Below are 10,251 nucleotides of genomic sequence, written 5' to 3'. Positions count from 1 at the left end.
CTTGCATACACACGGTCACACAAATGTTGGCCAACAATTACAAACGTAGCGACATACAAGACATACGTGAAGACGTAAACGTTCGATGGAGCATGCACACGCTTGGACTTTCCACCAACAAGCTCACATCCCACATTTGTTGTCGGAAAATCCGATTGTGTGTACGCTACATAACTCTGAGCACACAAGGAACAGGCAGCTACGAAGGTGGTTACATCAGCACATAGAATAGGCCACCAGACTTGTTGGGAGATGGCCCAAAAGAATTGATTCTTCACAGGATGGCCAGCAGCCTTGGGAGAATGGTAAGTCTAGAACACAGCAGTACGGAGACTCTCTGGGAAAAAGCAGCGGTCACAAGGTTTCTCAGGAGGAGCATGGACCTGAGCAGCAAGAATGTTGTCACCCAAAGGAGAAGTGAGATTGGTGCCTAGGAATCATAGGAACCGGAACCGACTCCATCTTGGAAGTGGAAAAAAATTGTCGTGACAAAGCTGCAGCCCTTACATTCTTAGTACCAGGTCAGAATGAGACAATGTAATTGAAACTTGACAAGGAAAGAGCCCATCGCACCCTTCTGGGAGAGATGTGTTTGGCCTCAGACAAGAATGTGAGATTCTTATGGTCAGTAGGACTGAGAACCGGCACAGAATGTCTCCATTCTTTCAAGGCTAAAATGATCGCTAACAGCTCTCTGTCACCAATCTTGTAATTGCAGGTGACAATTTCTTGGAAAAGTAACCAAAAGGATGCATAGCGCTCTCAGAGGTAGGATGCAGAGACAGAAGGGCGCCAACATCGCTGAGATAGACCACCACACATAACTGCAACAATTCTTGAAGGACATTGTTAATATATTCCTGGAAAACTGCCGGGGCATTACAAAGGCCAAAAGGCATTACGAGGTACTCATAATGGCCTGTTCTGGTATTAAACACAGTTTTCCACGCGTCTCCCTCCTTAGGAGATTGTATGCCCCTCTCAAATTAAGCTTTGTGAAAACAGTTGCTCCCTGGAGGCGGTCAAATAACTCCGTAATCAACGGAATCGGATAGGCATTGCTAATCGTGAAACGATTGAGACCCCTATAATCAATACAAGGTCCCAGTTCACCCCTCTTCTTCTTCACAAAGAAGAAATCAGCACCAGCAGGATATGAGGATTTGCAGATGAAACCTCTAAAAAGTGTGTCTGCAACATACTCCTCCATGGCCTTATCTTCCAAGACCGACAAAGGGTAAACCCGGCCACGAGGAGGTATGGCACCAGGTTGAAGGTCAATTAAGCAATCATATGACCACTGTTGAGGCAAACTACCGACTTGACCTTTGTCAAAGACAACGCTAAAATTGCGGTGCTCCTCTGGCGGGGAGGAGAGTGAAGAGGTTCACAGGACCTTGGCTACCTTCTGGAAGCATGTCTTACTGCATTGTGGCGACCAGGAGAGAACCTCAGCACGGAGCCAATCAAAAGAGGAGTTGTGCCTCTGTAACCAAGGATAGCCAATAACCAGCAGAAAGTTAGGTGAGGAAATAACTTGGAATTGGATTATCTCATGGTGAAGAGGTCCTACTGCCATGGACAGTGGAACAGTCTCATGAGTCACATGGGCAGGCTGTAGAGGTCTCCCATCAAGAGCCTCAATGGCAAGTGGAGTGTCAAACAACTGCAGCGGAATCGAGTGCTTTGATACAAAGGCAGCATCAATGAACAGGCCTGCAGCCCCAGAGTCGATTAGAGCCTGTATCTCGACGGATGACTCAGCCCAAGAAAGGGTGACTGAAAGCAGGGGCTTATCCTTCTGGATAACTGGAGACGAAACAACGACACCTAAGGTCTGTCTGTGACAGGACTTCAAGGTTCGGGTGTTCCCTTGATGGGTAGGACAAGACTTCAAAAAGAGACCTGCCTGGCCACAATAAAGGCACAATCTCTCCCTCTCTCCCTCCTACTAAGGGTCTCTCATCTCATCTCATCAAGAGAGACTCGTAAAATCAAAGTGCATGGGTTCACCTTCACTGACCGATTCGGTACCAGGAGGCATGGGAGGTGAGGGAGGCAAGGGTGGTACTGCAAAGCTTGGAGACAAATGTACAGGAGGCTTCCGCAAGGGCTCCTTAAAGTGGTTAAACCCTTTACAACCGCTTTATACTACAGGCAAGCTTTTAATTAGGCATACCTGTAGCTACACTGAATATCTCCTAAACCGTGTATCCCAGTATTTGCATGTGCCAACGTCATCGGCACATGCGCACTTAAGCAAACTGAAGCAACGTCACCTGTACGTCCCTTTGGTGTTGAAAATATTTTTATTGAAACATTTCAAGTAAAAACAACAAAACAGTAACCATCATGAGGCAAATGCAAGCAGGAACAATAACAGGAGTACAATTACAGGAGGCCGGCTAATGACTATCGGCCACAGCCGGTCCCTGACGGGAAGCTTGGAGAGTGGAGAAGACGGCCTGCGCACCGATCCACGAGGCCACAGTAGTGAGAAATACTCATGGGTTACTACATGAGGCAATATTTAAACAATAACATAAAAAAGATAGAAAGAAAGAGAGAAGAGAGAGGAGCAAAGTGAAGAGGAGCAAGGCGGTAGAGGGGAAAGCTAAATAGCAAGAGGAGAGGAGAGGGGGAGGAAGGGGGGGAGGGGGAAGGAATATGGGTGGGGGGGGTAGGGTAAGAAAGAGCCCACAGTGTCCTTATGCGTTCAAGATTTGGTTCATTAAGGTGTCAGAGGAAGAGAAGCGGAGCCAGAACGACCATTGAGAAATACATTTGGCGTAAGTGTCATTGTCCAGTGCCAACATCTCCTCCATTCTCATGGTCTCATTCATAATCGACACCCATCGTGACAATGGGGGAGTGGTCGTTGTCTTCCAATAAGCAGGTATCAGCTGTCTAGCAGAGGACATAAAGAAACGGAGCAATCTTTGTCTCTGTGATTTAATAGACCCGGGCAGCATAGAGTAGAGAGTAATGCAATTTTCGGAGAGATAGGAACCGGAATATCAGCTAAGAGATTATAACATTCAAAAACCTGTGTCCAGAAGGGGCGGATCCTCTCACAGTCCCACCAGACATGCATATAAGTTCCGACTGAAGCTTCACAGCGCCAGCAGGTGGCTGGGGTAGATGGGAAAATCCTGTGTAAAGTAGCAGGGTCCCTGTACCACCTGGACAATAGTTTGTAGTTCTTTTCTTGGGAGTAGCAGGAGATGGTTGACTTATGTGTGAAATGAAAAGAGGTTTGCCATTCCGGCACAGAGGTGTCTTCACCCAAATCCGCAGACCACAGCCTGGTGTAATGTGGGAGTCGATCATGTGCTAAAGTCTGTAGTAGGTTATATAAGGAGGATAGTAAGTGTTTGGGAGTTTCTGGGAGTGAGCACAGTTCCTCGAAGTTGGTAAGCTTGCAATGTATTTGAGAGGAGGAGTGTAGGCGTTTGGCAAATGTGGACACATGTAGGGCCGTGAGCCAATCTCCGGAGTCTGCCACGGAGACCGGGGTCCCCTGAGAGGGATGCACAAATGTGCGGGCTTGCGGCCATTCTGTACGCTTAAAGGGTCCTAGGGAGGCTGCCCCTGTACTTTGTGGTAAAGCAGGATGGTCAAAGAGGGACGTCAAGGGGCCCGGATCAGAGGAGAGAGTGGTGTTTGTCTTGTACCACATCGTCAGGGAGGCCAAAGTCAGTGGGGACAAGGATGTCATACAAGAGTAGTCCTGTTTATAACCCCATGGAAGAGCTCGGAGATCTACAGGAGAAAGGTCCTGTTCAACAGACACCGAGGCCTTGCAGGAAGGGAGAGAGAACCATTCTATGATGCGAGTCATATGAGCGGCTGTATGGTAAGTCTCAAAGTCAGGGAGGCCTGTTCCTCCCATAGTCTTCGGGATCGTTAGCAGTTTAAATTTAACCCTGGGGAGGCCCCTGTTCCACATGAATCTGATTGCCAGCAAGCGTAGGGAGATAAAAAATGATTTGGGGACGTGGATGGGGATTGTTTGAGATAAATACAGGAACTTGGGTAGAGTGTCCATCTTTAGGATATTAATCCGTCCGAACCAGGGCAAGGGAGATCTCCCCCACTCCTCGAGGTCCTTCCGTATACGGTTAAGCAGGGGGATATAATTCAGGGAAAACAAATCAGCTAGGTTGGAGGGTATAACGACCCCTTGGCCTGCCATTTAAATGAGAAGTTGGATTTCAGAAGGGACAGCGTGGAGGGGGTAAGGGATATGTTAAGGGCTTCTGTCTTAGAGATGTTGAGCTTAAAGTTACTATAGATACCAAAACGTTGAAATTCACGTAATTCACAAAGTAGGGATGGTAAGATGTGTGGATTCTGAATATACACAAGGAGGTCATCAGCATACAGGGAAAGTTTGTGATGTGCAGACGGAGTTTGAATACCAAGAATGGAGGGGTTTTGTCGTATGGCACAGGCCAAATGCTCAGTGATGATGACAAAGAGGAGGGGGGACAGGGGGCAGCCCTGTCGGGTACCGTTTGCAATGTCAAAGGGAGCCGATGTGGTACTGTTGACCAGGACCGTAGCTGAGGGTCGGGAGTATAGGGACATAACTTTAGAGATGAAGGGAGCTCCGAGGCCAAGTTGTTCTAGAGACAGCTGTAAAACCTCCAACTGACCCTATCGAAGGCCTATTCAGTGTCAAAGGATAAGAGGCAAGCTCTCAGGCCTTTACGTTGGATCAGGGATATGAGATGTATCGTCTTGGTGGTGTTGTCCCTTGCCTCCCTGCCAGGGACAAACCCCACCTGATCATTATGAATAATTTTAGGTAATAGAGGGGACAGACGGGTGGCTAGGACTTTTGCGAATAGCTTCATATCTATGTTGAGCAGGGAGATGGGCCGATAGCTGCTGCATTGGGATGGGTCCTTGCCTGGTTAAGGGATAATAGAGATGTTAGCAGATAAAGATTCCTTGGACGGGAGGTTAGAACTGTCTACCGAGTTAAAGGCTTTCGTCAGAAGGGGTGCAAGCTGGGGGGCAAAAGTTTTGTAAAACCGGGGTGTAAAGCCGTCAGGGCCCGGGCATTTCCCCACTTTAAGGACTTTAATAGCCTGTAAAAAGTCAAAGGTAGTAAGGGGCTCGTCCAAGGTCGCTGCGTCCACAGTGTCAACAGTAGGTAGAGCAGTCTCCAGGATATAAGCCTGCGTGGGGTCAGAAGATGGAGGGGACCTAACTGGGGGGGTTGCAGAGGTTATAGAGCTGTGAGTAGTATTGCCTGAAGGACGCAGATATCCCAGAGGTGTTAAATGTTTTCGTATGGTCCGATCGAACGATGAAGGGGATAGAATGTCGCGGGGGTCTAGGATGAATGATCCTAGCCAGGTGCTTACCACACTTGTTTGCCAGTGAGTAGAAGTGGTTCCGCGCTTTATCCCTGGCGATCAGGGAGTGCACGTCTAGGAGCTGGAGTAGGTCCCTGCGGGCACTGGAAAGCTGAACAAAAACAGCAGGGTCCAAATCCTTTTTGTGAAGGGGTTTGAGGTCCGCAATGGTATTAAGGAGTCTGCGTATGTCATGGGCTCGGGCCTCTTTAAGGCGAGAACCATGTTGTATAAGGGTACCCCGGAGCACACATTTGAGAGTGTCCCACTGGTTCATAGGGGAGGTAGTGTCAGCGGAATGGTCACCTATAACGTTTTTAATGGCCTTAGAGACATCCGCCATACACACGGTGTCCCGCAGCAGATTGTCGTTAAGTCTCCAGCTCGCTCCCCGACGGGTAGTAGGGGGGCGGACCAGAGTCAGGTAGACGGGGGCATGGTCGGACCACAGAAGATTACCGATCGAAGTTTGGAGAGGTGTGTCAAGTAGGGATTGTGATATGAGAAAGTGGTCCAGTCTACTGTAGGAGTTGTGTGCAATGGAGAAGTAGCTGTAATCCCTTTCCGTGGGATGCTGGATTCGCCAGGCATCCACCAGATGGGATGAATGTAGAAGTGATTTAATGCGTGTCAAGGTGGAGTGAGGAACAGAAGACTTACCCGAGGATGTGTCTGCGGATGGGGAGAGGGCAACGTTGAGATCACCTCCAATAATGAAAGTTGACCCTCCAAAGGAGGATAGTCTGGTGAGGACCGAGGAGAGGAACCGAGCCTGGCCCACGTTCGGCACATAGATGTTAGCCACTGTGAAAAGAAAATCATTTAGTTTCAGTTTCAGAAAAATATAGCGACCCGAGTCATCTATCAGAGAGTCTAGAACCTCCGGGTTAAAAGATTTATGAAAGGCAACAGATACCCCCTTAGATTTGGCCTGAGGATTAACACTGTGAAACCATTGCGAGTAATATCTATTGCGTAGGGCTGGGATAGCTCTTGCGCGAAAGTGCATTTCTTGAAGCAGCAGAATTTTCGCACGCTTCTTGTGAAAATGGTAGAGTGTCTGGCTCCCCTACAATTAAAGGAAGCAAAGGTTATGGAACCGTCACTAGCCATGGGGGGGTCGTAGGGAGGAGCTCAGAATCAATATAATAAGTGGCACCATGGGCGAACCCTGATGGGTGTGGGAGCGGGAGTAGAGGTCGGGCAGGGGGGGGCAAGGGAAGAGGCAGAGGGTGGGAGGGTACAAGCAGAGGGAAGACGGAGGGAGGAAAAAAGGTAAGAAGAGAAAAGACAGCATAACAACCTTGTATAGGGAGTAGTAAGAAATATAGGCAGGGTTACCCGTTCCCGATAAAATAAACAGGGGTATATAGAATACAATAGCTGTAAACATCAATCGTGGGAAACAGGCCCAAGAGGTCTGTTATAGAAAAATAGTGAGTAAAACAAAAACAAAAAAGGCCACTAGGTGGCTCCAAAAGGGAAGCAGCATACAGGAAAAAAGCCAGTCATAAAGGCACAAATCGGTGCGCCCCACAGCGATCATAGGAACACCGTGGGGCGCACAGCAAAAATAAATAAAAAAAAGGAAAAACAAACAAATAAAGAACCCGTAAAAGGGGGGGGGGCGAGGAGCAGAATCACCAAGCCGGGCAGCTCCCAGCACCCCGGCCCCACGGGTAAACCGGAGTCAGTTGCGACCTGAAAAGTAAACCAAATAACATAGCAACGTAAATTATTCTAGCGGTCATCAATAAATGCATTTGTAAACCGGCATAAAATAGAAACATCTAAAGGAGACATAGCAACAACTGGTAAGTATGGCAAGGGCAACCCAGGGGGGGGGCTGCCGCAGATAGTGGGGTGCGGGAACATGTCCCGAGATCAATCCAGGAACAATCCAATAAGGCATAACTGAGCACCCCAACTATAAGGAAAAGGGAGGGGACGCACAGCAACAGAGGGCGCAAATAACATACAAAAAACCTGTAAACAAAAGGGTTAATCAACAGTAAAGCTATTCGACCCGTTCGGGTCCAAGCACATCATGGGGGAGGACCCCAAAAGTGAAGAAAGAGAACAGGTCCGGGTGGGCCCGCAGGCACGGGTCAGCCGTTAGGATCTTGAGGCAACGGAGATCGAGGGGTGCGCCTGCGACCTTGTTTCTGCCACTGTGGAGTGTAGGGTAGACCAGGTGTGGTCAGAGCAAACGGCCAATCGGGCAGCGCGACTTGAGGCAGTTCAAGTGTACTGAGGAATGTAGGCAGGTCCCCCAATGTACGGAATATGGCGGTTTTACCCGCGTGGTGCATTTGAAGGTGGAACGGAAAGCGCCACTGGTATTTAATTTGTCTTGCTTGTAGGAGCTGCATGAGGGGTCTCAGGGATTTCCGCATTGCTAGAGTTTGGCGGGAGAGATCAGGAAGGAGCATGATAGGCGTGTCGTTGAATAGAATCGACTGTTGTGTGCTGGCGGCCCTCATAATGTCCTCCTTTATTTTGTAGAAATGAACACGGCAAAGAGTGTCACGGACAAAGGAGGGGTCAGGGGTGCGAGGACCCGATGTACGGTGCACCCGGTCCAGTTCGATCGGGTCATCTTTGGGTCGTTGGAGCATCTGGTTAAAGATGGCTGTAACCGCAGCAGGTAGATTCTTGGGGTCAACCGACTCAGGTATCCCCCGTATGCGTATGTTGTTGCGGCGACTGCAGTTTTCGAGGTCATCCTGCTGATATGAGAGTTGCTGGAGCAGGACAGTGTGGGCATTGAGGATCTGGTCGTGTGACTGTATAGTGTCCCGCAGGCCATCAACCGTGTTGTCCACATCATCAAAGCGTACCCCCACATCTTTTCTCAAGTCCGAGATCTCCTTCCGATATGTTTCCTCAATCCTATGCACATAGCGTTCAAAGTCATCTTTAGTGGGAAGGGACCTCAGGTAGCCGTGCAGGGATCTGATTTGCGATTCCATGTCCCACCCATCCCCCGATCCTAGTGAGGCATTCGAGCGGCTTCTGGTAAGCCTGGGGGAGAGGGCAATGTCCTCGGGGTGTGAGAGTAAGTTGTGGGAACGCACTTGAGATTGCAGGGTCGGTTCAGAGCGCGCTGGGGACGGAGGAGCCGGCGGCTCTTTAGATGCTGGGCGGTGCGGTGAGGACACCCTTCCATGGCCGAAGTAGTCATCCAAATCCCCTCCTGGGTGACGGCTACTGCCGCCCCTGTGCACCTTGGGCTTGTCTTTCCCCATGGAGCTGGTTATGGTCCGGTTTACGATCTAAAAAGATTCCCGTGGGGCTGGGGGAGCCAGGAGCCGAGTGCGGCCCGAGTCACCGCTCCATACCTCAGGCCAGGCCCTTACAGAAGAAAGTACAGGTCAGTTAGTTAGGAGGGGCTTGCATATGGTAAGATGCGATTATATAGGCATAGGCATGCGACAATGCGAGGTAGCATCCACAGTAGTAATTCTGAGAGGTATACTGGCTTGCGATCTGAGAGGATGGAAAGTTCATCTAGGTAGGAGCAAAGGAAATTTGTCAATCCCCCGTTGCAGTAGAATAAATGAATATACGGTGAAAGCCAGAACAGGTCCGTAAGCAGGGGGAACAGGAGGCTGCAGGGGGTACTTGAGGCAGGATGCTTGGTACAGCGAGCCAGGAAAGCAAATTGAAGGGAGCAGTTCAACAGGGATGTAGAGCCACAGGGAAATGGCATGCGAAGCAAGTCTCCTAGAGGGGGGGATGTGGGGGAGCAGCTAGGCCAGCGTAGGGAGGCCGATTTCAGCCGTTATTGTAGGCCGGAGCGGCCGCGGAACGAATCCCCGGGCAGCAGCCGCAGGAAACTCCGGGGATTCCTAGGCCTCAGTAGGCCGCACTAGGCCGGAGCCGGCCGCGGGCTCCCCGGGGTCCGTGGGAGTCCGAAAACGCCTCAGATGAGTCCTGGGCGAAGGTGGAGATGATGGTGGGGGACCGATGGTAGCCCCTTACCTCTCCCTCCGGTGCAACAGCGGCGTTCTCTGGCAGTCCGGTAGGCCCAAGATGGCGGCTAGGAGCCTCAGCGCTGAAGAATACAGGGCCCGGATCACTTGGCGGCACAGCCCGGTCCTGGCAGGGCAATCGTGGAGGCAAAATCCGCGAGGAAATAAGAGGATGGCGGCGGATAGCTCCGTGGATGGTCGGAGCTCCTCAGTTAAGCGTCCGCCGCCATTCCCATCAGGCCACGCCCCCCCTGTACGTCCCTTTAAATTTGCCACCATGCCATTGCGTGCATACCACCGGGGATACCCGCGATCATCCCACGAAGAGGAAGAACGGGCTTAGTTCTGGCTAGTGACAGTGTCACTGATCTCTGCTCCCTGTGATCAGGAGCAGAGATCAGTGACGTGTCACAAGTAGCCACGCCCCCCCCACCCAGTTAGAAACACTCCCCAGGACACACGTAACCCTTACACTGCCCCCTAATGGTTAACTCCTTCACTGCCAGTGTCATTTACACAGGAATCAGTGCATTTGTATAGCACTGATTGTTGTATAAATGACAATGGTCCCAAAAATGTGTCAAAAATGTCTGATGTGTCCGCCATAATGTTGCAGTCAAGATAAAAATCGCTGATCGCCGCCAAAAAAAAATTATTAATAAAAATGCCATAAAACTATCCCCTATTTTGTAAATGCTATAACTTTTGCGCAAACCAATCAATAAACGCTTATTGCAATTATATGTAGAAGAATAGGTATAATACGTATATATTTTTGGGGGATATTTATTCTAGCAAAATGTAAAAAATAATGCGTTTTTTTTTTCAAAATTGGCGCTCTTTTTTTGTTTATAGCGCAAAAAATAAAAACTGCAAGGTTGAGCAAATACTACCAAAAGAAAGCTCTATTT

This window comes from Lithobates pipiens, unplaced genomic scaffold (genome assembly GCF_037356315.1).
Source record: "Lithobates pipiens isolate NorthernLeopardFrog02 unplaced genomic scaffold, aLitPip1_a1.2 Scaffold_64, whole genome shotgun sequence".
Taxonomy (NCBI): Eukaryota; Metazoa; Chordata; class Amphibia; order Anura; family Ranidae; genus Lithobates; species Lithobates pipiens.
The sequence above is the reverse complement of the archived record's forward strand: the minus strand, read 5'-3'. Positions refer to the sequence as shown.